Genomic DNA, 19,708 nt, shown 5'->3' on the forward strand with positions numbered 1-19,708 from the left:
TTCAGCCGCGTTAGAGGACCAGTAAGTGTTTGCCATTGTCTTCAATGGGCAACGTTGCATCACACTCGTGTACACATTGCACGCTGTGCGATGTGCTTTACTGTCCTATTGAAAACAATGGGCGACGCATTCCAAGGAACTCCAAAAAGATGGGACATGCTCATGTATATGACTCCATTCAAAAGAAAGGGGTTGATATTCACATGAGATTTGTGCGTCTCGTGTACGTCTCGACCTAAGTGACACAATCAGCTGCTGATCGTTGGTTCCTTTACACAGCCCGATTATCAGGCAAAGCTTTCAGAGAAATGTTCGGGCCCAATAATCGGACCATGTAAAAGGTTCAACGATCAGCCATTGATTGTTTTGTTTAGGTGAGCACAAACATGCTTGCTGCTGGTCTGCACATCTCCGCATGTAAACGGGGAGATGTGCAGCCGATCAAAGACAACTTTATGAGGATGAACCCCCTTCTTCATTACATCATGTCCCGTTCTCTCCGCTGGCTGAACCTGATCAACATGTCTTCTTTCAATCATATTAACCCTTTCCAATCCAATTTGTATCCTGGTTTTCCTAGGTGGCTCACTCTTTTTCTGCTGTTATACAACGGCACTATCTGCTGGCTAAAGCCAGTACTGCATGAGGTGACATGTTGGATAGGCTCTGACAGCAGAGAGGCCGGCAATATTCAGTAAAAGAACCCCGACAGATGTCTTCCAACATCTGACCTGACAGCCTTGAAGGGGTTGTCTCGCGGCAGCAAGTGGGGTTATACACTTCTGTATGGCCATAATAATGCACTTTGTAATATACATCGTGCATTAAATATGAGCCATACAGAAGTTATTCACTTACCTGCTCCGTTGCTAGCGTCCCCGTCGCCATCGATCCGTCTAATTCTGATGTCTTCTTGCTTTTTTAGACGCGCTTGCGCTGTGCGGTCTTCTCCCCTTCTGTTCGGTCCAGGCACGAGCTGCGTTCTGGCTCCACCCCCTTCTACGCGTCATCGCGTAGCCCCGCCCCGTCACGTGTGCCGATTCCAGCCAATCAGGAGGCTGGAATTGGCAATGGAACGCACAGAGCCCATGGTGCACCATGGGAGAAGACCCGCGGTGCACCATAGGAGAAAACCGCAGTGCATCCCTGGGAAAGGACCGGCAGCCATCTTGGGAGAAGATTTTTTTAAATCCTTATTTCGTCGGATCGGTAAGTAGCAAGCGGCTTAAAAACCGCTTTACTTTGCTATTTTATGCCAGGGGGGTGACAGGGGGAATGGGGTAAGGTAAAATTTTGAGGTTTGCCGCGAGACAACCCCTTTAAATCATAATGTCTTCAGAGGTCAGACAGTGGATTGAAAAGGGTTAACTATGGATATGTAGCTATGTAACATTTTGCAAAGTTGCTTGCTTAATGTATAAGTAAGCCGACAAAATTCAGTAATCAAATTTAGAACTATCTTGAGTTTCGTCCGGTTGTGCTATGAGATCCCTACTGAAAAAAACCTCTGTAGGTCTAGATGATGATAATACGAATCAAAAGCCAACATCATATACAATAAAAGTAGAGTTGACTTTATCTGCCAGGTCAAGAAAAATAGTTTGAGCATCACATAAAAAACATTTATGGGGTATCACACAAAGGAACATTATCAACTACCCTTTAGGAACGTGATAAACATTAGACTTGGAGGGTCCAATCACTGAGACCCCACTGATTGCTAGAATGCTTGATCAATCATGTATGGAAAAGTCAAAACTCATATATACAACATGAAATTGTGAAATGGTGCCAATTTTGTTGTGTGTTTGCTGGGGATTTTTTCCGAATATTTTCTGCAGGAAATCAGCTGAACATACCCTAAAGCACAGAATATCTGCATTTTTGCATTATCCAACTTGTACAGCCATGTATATACTGACAATGCTGCTCATATAGGACCCTTGGAGTCAGGGGCCCCAGTCCTAGTGGTCTCATCCCATGTGTAGAACTCCTTTTTCCAGCAAAACAAACTTGTTGTCAAACCAGGGGGTGACGAATGTGTCCAAGAATCATGAAAAGGGCATGGAAGGAGAAACAACCACTAAGCCTTTCTGCCCTGGGTAGCAAAAGCCAGAACCATATTACGGTGCCCAATTTGATGTTTGCTATGGAGACCCCACTCTTAAGTACGCAGGTGAATATTGGAAGCTTCTATTACATGCTATGACCATAGTCAAAATGACTATTGACCTCAACCATTTGTAGGCATGCTTGCTAAACCTACTGACCAATGGATAAGTTGTTCATCAGTCCATTACCAATGCTAGGCAACCTAAATGTGCTTTATATACACATATAATTTTATTTTTTTCAGCTGTTTTGGAAGTTCTACCCTTTATAGTTATATAAGGCAGATATTTTCTGCACTATTACTGTTGTATTACACATATGTTGAACATACATAAATATAACTAGAAGACAGACAAAAGCTAAAAATACACCAGCAAACAGTAAGACCGGGAAAGAACACGTGATGATGGCCCTTGTTTCATTGCATTTCCTGTTATGATCCGGGAGGCTATAAATGCTGCGTCTGTGTCTTAATCCTGCCCTGCAGTCCTCCCTATTTTTTTCGGCATTACCGCACCCCACAAATAATTGTAGCACTGTATATTAATCCTGCCCTGAAGCACACTTTTCTTCCCAGTTGTTGACCACACACACGTAAACTCATTATATACCCGTTGTTTGCCCAGTTCGAATGCCCTGTAGCTCAACATTATGTCTTCACTATAAAGTTAATGGCTATTCCAAACTACAAGCCAGTTGGCACACGCAATGTACGCTACTCCAGGAAGTAGTGGGCATGACCACTTGTACAATTATTTAATTACCCTGAAAAGTTCTGTACCATTCATAATGGAAAAGAATTACTCTTGGCACCAAAAAGCACAAAATGCTTCTGCAGATGGCTGGAAAACTTCTATAGGAACTGCAGTCTCACACATTAATGCCATTTCTATTGAGCCACATGGACACGCTGAACACTTGATGTGTGATGTGCCAGCTATGCATATTGTTTTACAAGAAGACAACATTTCTCACCACATAAAGTTGTTTTGGGTGTTATATTTTTAATTCCGTTCAATTCCTATGTCCACATTCATTTCCTTAACAGTTCATTATAATACACATAATGGGCCATACAACCAAAGCCAGCAGGGCAAAGAACAACAAGAGACTACGGCTTTGTTCACTTTTGCATTTGGCCCTTTCAATAAGGGCACTGTTGACGTTTAGGCAACTTTTGGCAGCAAGAATCCTGCAGATACTTTATGTCAAAACAATGGAAACCTCAGAACACCAATGAGTCTATTATAAGTCAATAGAGTCCGTTGATCCCTGTTCTAGTCCATATTATGGCAGATCTGGCCCAGCTTTACAGCTAATGTTATAAGCCATAGTGCAGATGTAAACAGAGCCTGAAGTTGGCGTTTCAAAATTTGCTGGTCTATAAACACTTCCCGACGAAGGGTCCTTTTACATAGGCCAATGAACAAGAGCAAATCAACAAAGCATGTCAATCAGCGCTTGTTTAGATTTGTTTTACATGGGCAGAGAATTGCTGGTATGGGAATGAGCGGTCAGTCGAACAATGAGCATTTTGAAGCTTGCAAAAAATACACAGTTTACCAATGAACGATCATCAACTCATTCATCGGTTGATCCTTGTACCTTTCACACATCCCAATAATTTGGCAAATGAGCGTTTGGGTAAACTCCATGCCCGATAATCAGGTCATGTAAAATCGCTTGGTATTAGACATTAGATCTAGATTGGTCAAATGTACCTATTTTGGCAAGTTGGCCAATCATTGGGGCATCCAGAGACAAACATTACGGAAGTTGGGCACGGCCTTACATCAGTGACTTGTAGTTAGACCCTGCTATAAATATTGAAGAGGGCAATGGAGGCTCCTAAATGGTAAAGACCTAGGTGTATTTTTTCTTTTGCTATACCTATAATTCTGGCCAGCCTATAAAACCCTGAAAATGATCCTATATATATACTTGAACTAAAGGACACAGTTTCTATGCACTACTAATTCATTGAAAATAAATTTTTGGCAATATAATATTAAATGTATTGAGCTGTCTAAATAATACAGACTTTGCACAACCTACGTGTGTTCTCCATGTGCAGAGTGCCAAGACCAAACATGCCTACAGAGCACTCCGGTATTTTAATAATATCTTCAAAGCAGTTCTCTTACTAATTGAACTTAATTAAAAAAATAAACTTGTCCTGGAAAAATAGATATACACCAATGAGACAATTTACAAATATCTGCCTAACCCAAAAGAAAGCAGGTACAGCATCATGTCGATGGGAACAACCAGACTATCAGTGGTGAATTTAAGAATCGGATAGGATGGCTTTCATCCTTGCTCCAGTAAAATAATATGACCATTTGGCCAAGCCTGTTATACTCACTCATCAACTCTTATTAAAGAACATCGTAGCATACCTTCATAGCTGTACTACTTGTACAGAGAGAGGTGGTAAGATGACAAGTATTATCTATGTCACAGGTCCCCAACTCCAGTCCTCAGGGACCACCAACAGGTCATGTTTTCAGTATATCCTATGGAAAGAACACCTGTGGCAATGTCCGAGGCGCTGACCATAATTACATCACCTGTGCAATACTGAGGAAATCCTAAAAACATGACCTGTTGGCGGTCCCTGAGGACTGGAGTTGGGGAACACTGATCTCTGTTATGGGAACTCATACTGTAGAACGTTTACAACCAATAATATGCCCAAGTCTGTAGGTAGTTCAGCATTTTATCATTCATTTCTGTTTAATGTCTTGCTATGTAAAAGTCTCATGTGAAATTAAAAAACAGTCTATAAATTAATATAAACTAAAAAAAAGGCTCCGACTAAAGATCATTTTACACGGGCCAATTATCAGGCCCAAGTGTTCTTCCGAAAGCTCGTTCTCTTGACAATTGGGCAATGTAAAGGGGTCAACGATTAGTGAACAAACGAACAAAGCTGATCGACTTGTTTATGCTAGCATAAAAATGCTCACTGATTGGTCATACATTTGCCTGTGAGGGAGATGTACAGCCAGCTTATGGGGGTGAACAATTGTATTAGCGATCATTCATCTCCATAGGCCGATTTTCAAAGAAAATGAAATGAGCGCCGATCAACATGTGTCTATCAGCGCTTGTTACATTGAGTCGAGAATGTGCCCCATGTAAAAGGCCCACTAAGTCCTTAATAGAGGTATGTAGTAACTGTCCAGTAATTTAGCTTGCATTAAGCTGATCATACACCTGAGATATAATTCAGTAATCTCAAAAACTTCTTTCCCCTAGCCAGTACCCTTGATCTTAATGGCCTTTAAGATGGCCCAATTATTATGCAAGAGTGTTTGCCTAAATATTCATCTCTCCGATCATTGGGCCATGTAAAAGGACAAATAATTAGTTGATAAATGGTTGGCTGTACATCTCCCCATGTAAACAGAGATGTGCAGCCAACCAATGACAGCTCTGTGGGGATTAATGATTGTATACACTACCCTTTTTCTTCCCCTAACACTGTCTGAATCGACCTGTGCAAAGGCCTGATAGATCAGCAGCAATCTCATTCATCTACAGGAGAAAATTAGTATATGTAAAATAACGCTTAGTCCAAGAAAAAACGAAACCAGCCGTTACAGGTGCTGCTCCCCTAATGCTGACAGATAAATTGAAGAACACAAAAATAGAAGTTTCAACCACAGAATGAGGTCTTCCTCAGGTATATCCTTGATGTTCTGATAGCGAGGTCTTATTAGGTATATTTGTACTTGGTAATATGTTCTGATCAGGATGGCCAATGGCAGTATCCACAAAAACAAGCCCTATGCGTATAGTACACATGACCATTTATACCCTTCACTGTCACACTGAGATTTTTTAGTAGTTGTAGATGTCAAATGTGAAGTCCAGGATTTTAAATGTTTTTTTATGATTGGTTAAGCCAATAATATTCTTAGGGTGGTTTCACATCTGCACTTGGGAGTTCCGCTTTCCTGCTCTGTTCAGGGAGCAGGAAAGGGGTATCCCCGCAGCTGAATGGCTCCGTTATCTGGACAGAACTGAATAGCGCCGGACAGACCCCATCTGCTTTTTCCCCTCTCCCCGGCTTTTGGGCAAAAGAAAAAGTGTCTGCATGCAGCACTTTTACCTCCGATATTTTGAGGCGGATCTGTGATGGAATCCCAACTGGAGGTTCCAGCGCAGATATGAAACTGGCCTTCTATTCCCAGGAATGTTAGAAATCGGGTCCTGACTGTGTCCTGAGATACATACAATGACTATAAGTACAACCCTCACACATACCATTTGAAGGCCACAGAGCAGACCTCTGTATCCATTACAGTTAGTAGCTAATTTACAAAAGAAATTGAGTTCGGGAATCTTTTTTGCATTTGCTAAATTCAAAGCTTAGAGGCAAAAATATGCAGTTTGTAATTTGTATGTGATTTGTTTTAGAGTACTTTACATAACTGTCCTTGAACCAACTCACTTTTATAGATTTCTGTCCAATCACATTTACTTCTAGAAGTCAATATAGTTTTGGTCTAAATTTTGGTGCAGAGTTTTTGAACGTGCTTTTATTGCAATCTGGAGTGTTATCTGAACTTTTGTTAAACCTGCATGCACATGTCACCCAGAGTGTTTCTGTATATATTACATAGTAATTATAGGCTCACTAAAGAAACTCTAAACCTTTGCCAGGTCACTGGCCCTTAAGGGACTCAGCCAGACAGCTCTGGATTCAGATTGTTCCTATTTCTTGCTACTACTGTTCCCCAGATGTGTGCAGTCTACTACATTTTTCTAGAGGCTTATAAATGTGATATGTGTTTTATATGTGTTGGAAAAAGTTATTGTAGAAGCTGCTAAGATTTTAGTTTTGAATGCCGTTTTGGTTGTAGTTTTTGATACAGTTTTTTTTAAATCAAGATAAGGAGTATTAACCTTCTCTTTATACTTTTCCTTTTTGGGTGCACCAACATCAACAATGGCATGCATGAATCCAACCTGCTCTTAGTCCTATTAGTGTCTCCCTTAGCCATTGGGGCTAATAGGAAAATGGACCTGTCCCTGTAATATTGCCGTTATATAGGGTAATATATTCAGGTGACGTGGCAGCTATTTCTGCATTATAGTCAAAAATATTGAGTTCCAAAAGTGACAATAGTAGTTATTAAGATACCAATAAACATTCAATAGCTGTCAGCTGAATGCTGGTTCAGTTGACAGCTATTTCTCCAGACTCCACCATACATATGAATGTTCGGTTCGGCTAAGTATTTATGTGTTTTTCAGTCTAGGGGAGTTAACTACAGCCAGACTTCTCTAGTGGTGGCTTATCCACAGAGGGAATAAAATGATCAGACCTTGAAATTCAAAGTCCCGATCCTTCTTTTCCTTGACTTTAACTGTCAAACTGTCAGAGGAGAGTCGGAAACCCAACATACACATTGGTTGTTTCTGCCCAGATCGGCATCTTTAGACAACTTTTGCCTAATGTGTATAGGGGCCTTTACAGTACCTATAAAAATTGTCAATCAGCTTTCACAGGCTTTGTGTCATATATAAATCTACATTGCTTTACCGAGTGTTAAGGCTACGGATATGGAACCACTGTGTCAACCTATCGGATAGGTGAAGGACCAATCCAGTGAGATTGACAGCTGACCCTTGCTAATTAGAGGCAATGATACCAGGCAAATGTGACACAGTCCAGAGCGGAGACCTATGGACGGGATACCTAGCCCTCAGCTAGTACAGGAGAGAAAGGACAGTCCTGCCTCAAAGCAGGGCTAGCGTCCTAATAAGAATGACCCCACGGTCCTCCTTTAGGGCCTAGCTAACCCTGACAGGACACAGAACATAACACTGTAAAAACCAAAAGATAGACCAAGGACGGGAAAAGAACAGAAACAGAGGGGTTGCAGACAAGCGAACAAGAACGAGACAGCGGAACAGGCGAAGAGCTACCTGACAGGTAGTGTGCAGAGGTAGGAGAACAACAAACAGACACACAGTGGACAAAAACAGGATAAGTGCAGAAGCAGGACCTAAGCTGGGTGTCAGAGAGAAACACACAACAACACTGAGGCAAAGGGGAAGGATTCTCAGCTCAGCTAAATAGGGCAATGATTGGCCATGCCCTACAGCTGAACTAGAATACCTGGGGAAGGTAACCATTGATATGCTGGAAGAAAGTAAGTAGAAGCTCAGGTTACAGTGAAAGCAGGACGACGCCCGCATCTGCTAGAAACAGGAGCAGAAGAGCAAGTCTGAACAGTGGACCTAATATCAAGATATGTATGCCCTCCTACTTCTTTTCTATTGCTTGTTTGTTAAGCCCCTTTTCACAGGGTGACTATTGGGCATATAAGCGCCCAACAACCGTTCTAGTAATGATTGCTCCCATGCTTCTACACAGGAGCAATCATCGCTCAGTGAATTGAGGCAGAGTGGGACGGAGATTGCACCGGCCCACCCGCCTGCATTCACAGTAAACAGTCAGTTGCTCATAGACTAAAAACTGCCTGTTTACACAGGCAGATGTAGAGGCAAACCAACAATATTTTTACGGTGTGCATGAATGATCCAATCAATCATTCTTTCACTGCACAATTATCATGCAAACCACTCTGTCTAATGATAACACAGGTCTACAAAAAAAATTTTTTAGACCTTTTTTAGAACCAATTAATGATCTGTATATTCAGAGTGTATGGATTACAGAAATGACTTCCATTTTCCGGTATCACATCAAGTTTTTAAAATATCTTTGCCTCATGCCATACCATTGGAACCCTAAAAATAAATACCTTTATCTTTCCTTTTGACCAGTTACTCAGCTCTGCAACACAAGCACGGCAGACTTTATGAGGGCCCTATGGTTTATCTTGATCCCCCAGCTTGATTCCAAAACAAGCGAAATAAACAAATGAGGTTATGCTCTGTCTCTGTGTTGCGATCATAAAACAAAATATATTTGGATCATTGAAACCCTTCTTTCTTTGCATGGTTATAGCACAACAAATATACTAAAACAGATGAAATAGTCCACTGAAACCCTCTTCTAGACACGCATTTCAATATCTTGCTCAGCATTGGTTGATGTCGCTTCTACCCAATGTCCGCCATTACAACAATGGAACGTGCCGCTGTCTGATGAAATAATGAGCTAAATTAGAGAGAAGGTTTACTTTCAGATACATATTTGTGTTCCTATTTTATTGGAGGTATTGTTTATTTTTTAATATCTTGTTAATCATAATTACTGAAGCGATTAAAAATTGGTCTGTAATAGGGCAGAAGTAAGGGCATTTTGGATTTAGGAGAACAAATTACATAGAAAACAAGAGTCAAAAACAAAAAAGTAAAATCCATGTTGACCTCTGTAATCGTCCTGTGTGAAATGGGCTAAACTCTCCAGTTTAGGTTTTCTACCCTGCTCTTGAACCTGATGGATACTGATAAACAATTTATTAGACCCTGGCGAAATATGATAGTGGTAGAAACTCGCTGCAACATATAGCATTAAGGTACCTTTACACTGGGCGATTATCGTCTGAATTATCACTGGAAATACAAATTCAGACGGCAGTCGTCCCATGACCCATCGGTTACGGACAGGGCACTGAGTGAGAAATTACTCACTTGTCAGAACTACAAACCAAGTGACTATTGCCCCTTGTAAACAGGCAGTCGTTCAACTAGGAACAACTGCCTGTTTACCGTAAAAAGGAGGCGGGTAGGCTAAAATAATCTTCAGCCCGGTATGCCTCCATTCACAGAACGATTACAGCTCCTGTGTAAAGCACCTGAGCGATGGTCAGATGGCAGTCCATGGGATGCTGTTGGGCACTTATGTGCCCGACAGTCATCCCTTGTAGAAGGTACCTTTAAAGTCAAATACATTTTTGTGTAAAACTATGGTGGCAAAATATCAAACGACAACTTTAAAGTGTTCATCATTACTAAAGTTCTGGATAACCTCATCTTAGGCTGTGAGCCCGAAATACACTAATTGCATCTGTGGGGTAACCTCTTTGTGTAAGTGCTCCCCTGATAGAGGCCACGGAGACATAGGGTCGATGGAAACAGGCAATTTCAAGAAACGAGAAGCTTTCAGACAATTACGGTGTTGTCAGTGTCCGCGTTTGTATGACTTTGCAAGTATAGGCTACACATTTAAAAATAGCACCGAGTTTTACACACTTCAGTGAAACTGTAATTGTATGTTTTCCATCGTGATTCAGAGTTTATTTAGAACTGCCGTAGAAAAATAAAGATGTTCTTCCCGTCAGCAATGCACATTTTTCATCCAACCATACTAAATGTAGTACAGTTAAAAAATTCTGCCTGTAATTTACACAACAATGTCATTTGGACGACTATGGATCTGATTTTCCCACAATGAAACTGTAAATGAAGAACATCAGATGATAACCATCTGCGGAAGCATGAGACTATCATGTCAATGAAAGTAGCTATAAACTCGGAGGATATTCAGAAGTTATACATCAGCCCAGGGCAACTAGCAAAGAAAGATGTCTACACAAGAATCATGGGAGGTTTCTGGCAGAAATATAGGCTATAAAAGCTTATAATAAAGGCAATTTGTGCACTAAAGTCCCAACACTGTATCTGTGAGATGTCCTAGAACAGGGGTGTGAAAGCAGATGCAATATATGATGTCATATGCAGCACTTGATTCCATTGAATGGCCCACATCATATTCATGGCTGAATGTTGAGGTATAGGTATACAAAACCCATATACAACGTGCTCTGCAACAGTGTTGCAAACGGGAACCAAATTTATTTCTGTATAATGGCTACTTCTAGATCAGTGATACCCAATTGTTGACCCGATGGTCTGAGGCGCCTCCTTCGGAGAAAGGAAAATACATAGAGCAAAACACTACTGGTGCATCTTGTCTCCACCAAAACTATGGGTGAAGACATGGGTATGTGCAGATGGAGTTATAGGGACCGCCCACAGCTGCCGATTGGCTACCTGCACACTGGCAGAAGACTGCGTCTGACACGATATTCCAGTGGAGAACGGAGGTCGGGGCCGAGAGAGACAGCGGCCGACCGGAGGGCCCTGCCGTTGACAATAGCACTGCCCTCATGGTAAGAGCAGAGCCGGCTTCTGTGCAGTAGGAGGAGGACTGGAGCACAGATTGCAGCGGAGGTCACTGCCTGCGCAGGAGGCAGGAGGGTACACGGGTGAGCTGCAGGGTGAGTGACAGGAGGCAGGAGGGGAAATGATCCAAGTACGCCAGGATCAGTGATAGGACCTGAGAGGGGAGGTGATGGAAGACCGCCGTGAAAAGTGACAGCATAGTCAGGAGTGGACCTTACAGCCCGCCAGGGAAAAAACTGTCAGTGGGTCCACAAACGCAGATGGGAGGGGAAAATGACAGCAGCCTCGGTAGTGCACATTGCAACCCGCCACGGGGGGACTGCCAGGTGTGCCAGAATCACTGATTGAAGGCCGGCGAGGGGACAGAGAGAGAGGCGCTAACAGCGGAGATGGCAGGCCAGCATCAGCCAATCCGCTGCTGTGGGCATCACCTGACACTCCCCTATAACTCATCCCGGCCAACCCATGTCTCCACCCATTCCTTAGGTGGAGACAAGATGCACCAGTTTTGAACAAAACTTCCTACTCCTATATAGTGATTAGGCCTGGGAGTCCTCTGTCCAACAATAAGGGACAGAGGAGTTAGAACTGCAACAGGTGAACGTTTGCGCAAATACAGTCACCACGCCAAAGCATATTTCCACATGAACAAGAATTGTCTGCACAGTCACACCCTTCCCCTTGATTTTTTTAACCTGTCATAGACTTCTATAGTAGCTTTTTCTGTAATTTGCAAAAAGATAGGGCAGCTCCTATCTTTTCTCGAATGCAGGAATTGTGCACGAAAAACACGCTTATCCGAACGAACCCATTGAATTCAATGGGTTTGCTTCATCACACTTTGCAGGCGTGAGTTTCACGTGCGTAAAAATGTGCACAAACTTGTTAGTCTGTTTAAGCACTAAGGCCTCATGTCCACTACCTAAATTAATTTACAAAATCCGCGCAGATGTCCCGCATGCGTGATCCGCGCCCATAGGGATGCATTGGACACCCGCAGGTAAGTAAATACCTACGGATGTCATTCTTCCCTGCCGCGCAGATCGCACATGTGTGAAATCACCCGCAGCATGCTCCATTTTCTGAAGGTCTCCCGCAGGCTTTCTTTGCAGCCTATGGAAGCCGTCCATATCTGCGGTACACCCGCAGCTGAATTTCTGCTCTCTGGCGTGGGAGAGCAGGAGTTCAAAAAAAAAAAAAGAGAGTGCATGGCGCATGGGCAGAAAAAAAGAAAATCCGGCCGCTACGGACGGGAACCAGCAGCGTCTGGACAGGTAAGTAAAATCAATTTTTAGGGTTCATGTCTGCGGGAAAGAAGGGATCCGCTGCAGGATTCTGCATGGAGAACCCGTGCGGGCCCAAATTTCCTAGTGGACATAAGGCCTTACTCTGTTTTCTCCACTGTCTTTCCAATCTCCAAATGTTGTGTCATGTGCATGTTTATGTATCAATATCTAGGCGCATTGATGTGGGCTATTTTATATGCTTTTGTTATATTTCATATATATATATATATATATATATTTTACAAAAAACAAGAACAGATCTTGGTCAATCTATTATAGAATTCTCAGATCCTTTGGTATGACATTTGAAATTCAGATCTGGGGGCTTCCATTTCTCTTGATCATCTTTTAGATGTTTCATAACCTTGATTGGAGTCACCAGCGGTAAATTCAGTTGATTGGCCTTTAAATTTTAAAAGACACGCCCCTGTCTATCTAAGGTTTACAGCTCACAATGCATATCAGAGCCAAAACCAAGCTATAACAAGAAAAGAACTGCCTGTAGAGCTCAGAGACAGGATTGTGTGGGGACACAGATCTTGAGAAGGCTACAAAAACATTTCTACTGAACTGAAAGTTCCCAAGAGTACAGCAGCCTCCATAATTCTCAAATGGAAGATGTTTGGAAGAACGAAGACTCTTTCTAAGCTGGCCAACCCACCCACCTAAGTAAATCGGGACAGAAGGGCCTTGGTAAGAGAAGTGACCAAGAGCACAATGGTCAATCTGGTTGAGCTCCAAAGATCCTCTGTGCAGATGGGAGAAAATTCCAAAAGGCCAACCATCACTGCAGCCTCCACCAATTTGGGCTTTATGGCAGAGCGGCCAGAAAAAAAGCCTCTACTCAGTATAAGACACATGAAAGCCTGCCTGGAATTTGCCACAAAAACAAATCAGCTAAAGGACTCCCAGACTGTGAGAAACAAGATTCTCTGGTCTCATGAAACCAAGATTGAATTTTTTGGCTTTAATTCTGGAGGAAACCAGGCACTGCTCACCACCTGCCCGATACAATCCCTACAGTGAAGAACAGTGGTGGCAGCATCATGCTGTGAAAATGCTTTTGAGCAGCTCAGACAAGAAGACCGGTCAGGGCTGATGGAAAGCTGAATGGAGCAAAGTACAGAGATATTCTTAATAAAAAAGCTGATCTAGAGTGCAAGGGACCTCAGACTGGGCAGTGGTTTACGGACAACTCTGTGAATGTCCTTGAGTGGCCCAGCCAGAGCCCTGACTTGAACCCAATCAAACATCTCTGGAGAGACCTGAAAATAACTGTCCACAGACACTCCCATCCATCCTGACAGAACTGGAGAGGATCTGCAGAGAAGAATGAGAGAAAATCCCCAAATCCAGGTGTGAAAACCTAGTGGCATCATACCCAAGAAGACTTGGTGTTTCAATTAAGTATGGACTACAGAGAGTGAAAAGTTATGTCAATGCAAAATGTTAGTTTTTTATTTTAAAAAAATTAACAATTATTTATAACTCCTGTTTTCACTTTGTTTTTATGGGGTATTGAGTGCAGAATGATGGAGAAAACGTGAATTTGTTTTTATTTGCACAAGGCCACAACATAACAAAATGTAAAAAGGTGAAATGATCTGAAGACTTTCCGGTCCCACTATATATCAGGCTTCTGTGAAAGTATTTGGTCATTTTGAGGTCTTGAATTCTCAGGCCCATGGAGATATATAAAAATATTATTAGCACGCCCAATCATAAAGAGACCATCTAAAGACCAGTTGTGACAGACGATTTTAAATGTTACTTCAATTCAGACTCATACAGTTCCTGGAGGTCTACATGAACTTGTCCCTTACCAGGTGAAGCTCCAGCAACTCCTCCGAGACCCTCCTACATAAAGCTCTAACTTGAATCTTCTGGACCCTAGGCAAAGTCTTTAAAAAGTCGTTCTTTTACCATGTGCCATTTGTGATATTGGCTCCATACAGGAGAACTACAGCATCGTCTGAAAAACTAGCGATTTTCAGCTGTAGTTGTTCAATGTAAACATGGGACCCAACAGGGTACTGAGCGAGAAATCACTCCGTAGTCACTACTCGCTTTGTTTCAGCTCACTGTAACAAAGCGACTAGTGAGTGAGTTCTCGCTTAGTGTAAACAGGCAGCTGTTCATCTTTGAAAGACTGCCTGATCACAGTGAAAAGAAATAGGTGGCAGGAAGAGTTCTACAGGGCTTTGCCTCCATTCACTGAACAAGTACCCATCCTGTGTAAAAGCATAGGAGTTATAAGTCACTGGGATGGCTGTCGGGTGCTTATGAGCCTGACAGTCATCCCGTGTGAAGCCACCCTTACAGAAATTATAATACAAATATAGTGGGACAATACACTAGTGCAGACTAATACAAGACTGCTTACTACATTTTCAAAATGGCAATACCAATTATTTTTAGACATGGCCCAAAAAGGTATTTCAAGTAATAAGAAAAAAAGTTTACCCAATATTTGCAGATAGTATTAGATATGTTGCATTTTACCAACATAATTGGTTGTCCATATGTCAAGAAAATATAGACATAGAGTTGTGTTTTCATCCAGGACAACCAATAACAAGCCCTTGTGATAGATAGATAGATAGATAGATAGATAGATAGATAGATAGATAGATAGATAGATAGATAGATAGATAGATAGATAGATAGATAGATAGATAGATAGATAGATAGATAGATAGACCCCACTATGATAAATAGTGGGGTTGTTTGTAGGTAGCAACCAAATAGTTCACTGCTTACAATTTCCAATCTGTTCAATAAGGAACAGCTAGTTACTATATACAGTTGAATTGATTTGACAGGTATACTACTACTTTGGGCAATACCTCCACTTTTTGTCTGCACTATATGTGCTAGGTGCATAACTTTGGAGGGGGGACTTATGGGACATGTTGCTTGGGTGAAACACCAATAAGCCACAAGGCTTGGCCAGAGTGTTTAAGATGTTGTTTCCAAAAACAGTGGCACTCGTGTCCATGGGCTGTTTGGTTATCACACCGATAATGCAAAAATGTCTACTGGTACCAAAATTGGATTGGCCCAGTGCATTACCAGAAGACCCTCCACTAGTCCTAAACACTGGTGAATAACTCTGTCTAAAAGCCATAAACGCCTTGTATAACACTCTCAGAAGGCTTTTATGGCTCTTAGACAGTGTTATGCACCAGTTTTAGGGGTTTTGGTGAACTTCCGGTTCAGTTCCAACTAATTCAGGCCGAACTGATCTTTATGCACAAATACAGTGAACCAGACGAACCGAACTTTTACAAAGTTCATTCATCACACATTGGAATCCCTCCTATAGCCGCTAATAACATGCAGGACTAAGCGTAGCTTGGGAATTTCCCATTCTCTGCCCTTTACATTGTATTTGTCTCACCAGAGTACAAGCTGTTGTACAGTACAGCAATGCATACTTAGCATATAGACTGGCAGGATAGCCATGGGGCATGTGAATTCCTCAGGCAGCAATGCTTTACTATCCTTGTATCATTCTATAAGGGAATTGCTATTCATGCAATTCACCCTGTTCATTTAGGTTCACCGAGACTTGAGATGTACATTAAAGTGCCTATTTTTCTAAAGCCATGTGAGAATGTGTTTGTGTGTATGTGAAATATAAGTGCATCCAGTCAAATTGAGACAAAAGAAATTCCCTTTTTATAGCGGCTATAAAGCAATAAAGGAATCTAATAAAAACCAAATGTTTAGTACTATAAATGGCCACAAACAAAATCATGCAGCACATATGGGTACGTATATATATTTATATATACCCATATATACGCACACACACACACACTCATATAGTAATAACCCATAAAGAATTTATGAGTCAGCATGAAAAAAATGAGAAGTCCAAATAAATTATACCATAATGTTCAGCCAAAGGACCCACAATTTATTAATTTGCTACTTTGAAGTGTTATCCTGGGACTGAGCAGCCCAGCAAATCTCCCATTTCTGTCACACTCCCTACAATCTAAGTGTCTTCAACACACAAACCAATGCTGTGGTTACCTAACCACATCACAGGGTCACTAAACCGCTCTTCCCCGAACTCCCTCCTTTTACCATCATCCTCCTGCGGTACCACACACAAAATCACAGAGCCGCAGTCAGACACAGCTCCGGGGGGCAAGAGGCGGAGCAGGAAAGGGTGCTGTTTCTTTACCCTTATGCCAACCCCCCTCCTTTGAGTTCACCTCATCTCACCTCCTTTCCCCCCAATACCCTCTTCAACCTCCTCCACTATAAAAATAGTCAAGCATGTTGGAAAATTAGAAATGGCAGTGGAGACTCCTGCTGGTAAACTTGGGAATTGCATGGAATATCATTTTTGCCAGCAGTTAATTGGTAAAGGTGAGCAAGCTTAGTACCGTACATAGCCAGTATACAAAATACTTTCTGATACACTTTAGGATATAGAGGGAAGGTATGAGTTTTACATTCCCTTCACCACAATACAGAAGAGCTGAATGCGTCATTAACCCATTTGGGGTTGCATTTAGTAATGTGCTATGGTAACTCAATGTACAAAGTATGCCTTAGGTCCTATAGAAAACCAATAATAACATATTGTGACAGCAAAATACGTTGCGCCAAATGGAAAACTCATTCTGATATATCTGCAAATTAGTAGCAATGGGTTAATGCAAACACAAAGTGATACATTTCGGTGGAGGGGGGTTTATATAAGTGGTAATGTATCTTAGAAAAAAAAGTTGATTGCATAAAAAGCTATTAAATGTAAATTTCATCATCACACAAGTAAAGCAGAAGCGAAAAGTCCAACATTAGGATAAAGAGTAGGCTATAATAAAAAAGTGAAAGTGTAGTGATCTACTTCGTCTCATGGCAAGGAAAGGGTGCAGAGCAAAAAGTGACAATTAAAAGCATAAACATCCTTGTGTCTGCAAATAGTCTTATTCCGGACAGCTAAATTCTTCCCCTAAGTGTCTTCTAAGTAAGTACAGTAACTTTTCTGGACTCTCTGCATAGGTTGCCGGTCATGAAGCCACAAGTTAGGGAGTGGAAGCCCAAGAGCATCTTAGGGTGCAGGCAAGTAAAAGAAGACGAAAAGAAGAAAGTAATGGAATAGGAGGAAGAAGAAAGGAGTTAAAAAAAAGAAAAGCTCGAGTAAAAAAAGTAAGAATGAAACCGAGAAAGCAACAAAAGTTTTTATATACGGAAGGGGCGAAGCTGCAAAGTAGTAAGAAATGAGAAGAAAAGATCGCAAGGAGGTTTGCAGACGGAGAAGCTGACAGCCGTGACCTCTGCCCTTCCTCAGCCAAACAAAAAAGCAACGTGTCAATAAGACATTGTGCCCCGATCACAGAGGGCACCAGGGGGCAAGAGACCAGCGGACTGCGAACGTGGAAAAGGGGCACCAGCCGGGTTCAATTAATGAAGGAGAAAAAACTTTTCTAACTTCCTGAGATGAGAAGTCTTCCCTCCTCCCTGAAAAGTTCCCTAAAAGAAAACAATAGGAGTCCTTCCCCTACCAATTGTCATCGGCCACTCACCTTGTCCGCAAGTCCAGCCTCCAGCAGAGGATCCCCGCACGTCCCTGACTGTGAGTGTCCGCAGCCAGCAAGCACAGACAGTGAGTGTGTGTATGTGTGTGTGAGTGCTCTCGCCTCCTCTCTTACTTACACTACCAACTCATTACAATCTGCTATTCATAAGCCAGGTCATGTGACTCCACTCACAAAATATAAAGCACGTTTTTTTTTCTCTCTTCACAAACCACAGAATGAATTTCAGTGGAAAGAACGGAAAATCACCCCCCCCCCCTTCTCTGGCTGTGCCATTCCAGGCAATGTAATTTCAGTCATTATATGGCCATCCTCCTGGAGAGGCCTGGACAGCATTCCTGTGTACATAATACATGTGTGCAAGACGTACGTGTGCCAGTGCGAATGGACGTACACGTCTGGAAGGAGGACAGAACTTACAGCAACACTAAAAAGTTGGAAAAGTAAAAGAATAGGAAAGTATGTTGCTCCAAACTTTTCCACTTATAGAAAGTTTCCCCTAACATAAAAATAAAAAAACAACAGTAAATAGAAATTCACGATTACTTATGTTTCTCGGAAGCTGGGTGATAATCCATAAGGATGTCATTATAGCTCCAACTTGGGGTTGCCACCCAGCTTTCCAGAAACCCTGAATGGCAAATCAGAGTAGTTTTGTAGATACATGGAAATGGAGGATGTATTACTGTCCGACAATGCAGAATTATGACAGCTGGGTGTAAGGGCGGCTTCAGACGGGCGTGTATGTGGACGCATTGCGCAGGGAATAGAACCCAGTGTTTTCAATGGGTTCCTTCTTTATGTTCTTTTTTTCCACGCGCATTTCGCTTATGCAAACATAAAAGGATTGTGATCTAATTTTGTGCTCATTCGCGCACCAAAGGTCCCCATACGAGTTTATGGGGTTGTGCAAATGCGCACATAAGTACGTGCGGGTATGCGCAAAACACTGCACATGCCTGTGAGCGCCGGCACCTAATTTGTCTTAATAGGCATTTAAATCAGAGGGTGCGGAGCCCACCCATGTCAATGAGTGGTGCCTGCGCAAATGTGCGCAGTATTTGAAAAGGCAAAGCGTACAAAAATCACTCTTTCACAGCGCAAATACGTTGCACAGGAGCGAGCGTTTATGTGCTTATGCTCGCCTGAAGATGCCGAGCTTCACACGACTGTGTTTGCGCGCGTATTTGTGCGCGCAAAATCTGCCCTCGCAAAAAAAAAACACAGAGAATAGAACCCATCGGTTTTAATGAGTTGGTTCCTGTGAGCGCGTTTTGCGCAGACGGAGAAAAGGAGTGCCTGCTCTATCTTTCTGCATTTTGTGCAGCAAAGGCCCCCATAGAAGTCTATAGGAGGTGCGCATATACACAAGGGGATGCGGGAAACACTGCGCAAAACACAAGGAAAAGAACGCATCTGGAACTCATTAGGCTAAATAGCCTTTGAACCCACAGAAAGCGTGTGTTGCGTGTGAACTGGCACTGTGGGCGCAAAAAGTACAGTAATACTATTAGCAGAAACACACGCAAATCAAGCGCACCAAAAAACATGCCCTGTGGGCGCAAAAAGTACAGTACTACTATTCGCAAAAACACGCCCAAATCAAGTGCACCGAAAAACATGCCCTGTAAGCGCAAAAAG

At 42.2% G+C, this 19,708-nt stretch overlaps 1 protein-coding gene across 2 annotated transcripts in view; it reads right to left on the minus strand.

The window, feature by feature from the left end:
• Nucleotides 1-18,210, minus strand: part of RARG (retinoic acid receptor gamma) — a 172,665-nt gene extending 154,455 nt beyond the window's left edge. For both annotated transcript variants that reach the window (XM_066584228.1, XM_066584226.1), the window contains exon 1: nucleotides 18,056-18,210. The gene's annotated coding sequence lies outside the window, so the exon portion shown is untranslated. The remainder of the gene's footprint in view (nucleotides 1-18,055) is intronic.
• Between the last annotated feature and the right edge of the window lie 1,498 nt (nucleotides 18,211-19,708).

The sequence above is a fragment of the Eleutherodactylus coqui genome, chromosome 1, assembly GCF_035609145.1.
Source record: "Eleutherodactylus coqui strain aEleCoq1 chromosome 1, aEleCoq1.hap1, whole genome shotgun sequence".
In the NCBI taxonomy this organism is placed as follows: Eukaryota; Metazoa; Chordata; class Amphibia; order Anura; family Eleutherodactylidae; genus Eleutherodactylus; species Eleutherodactylus coqui.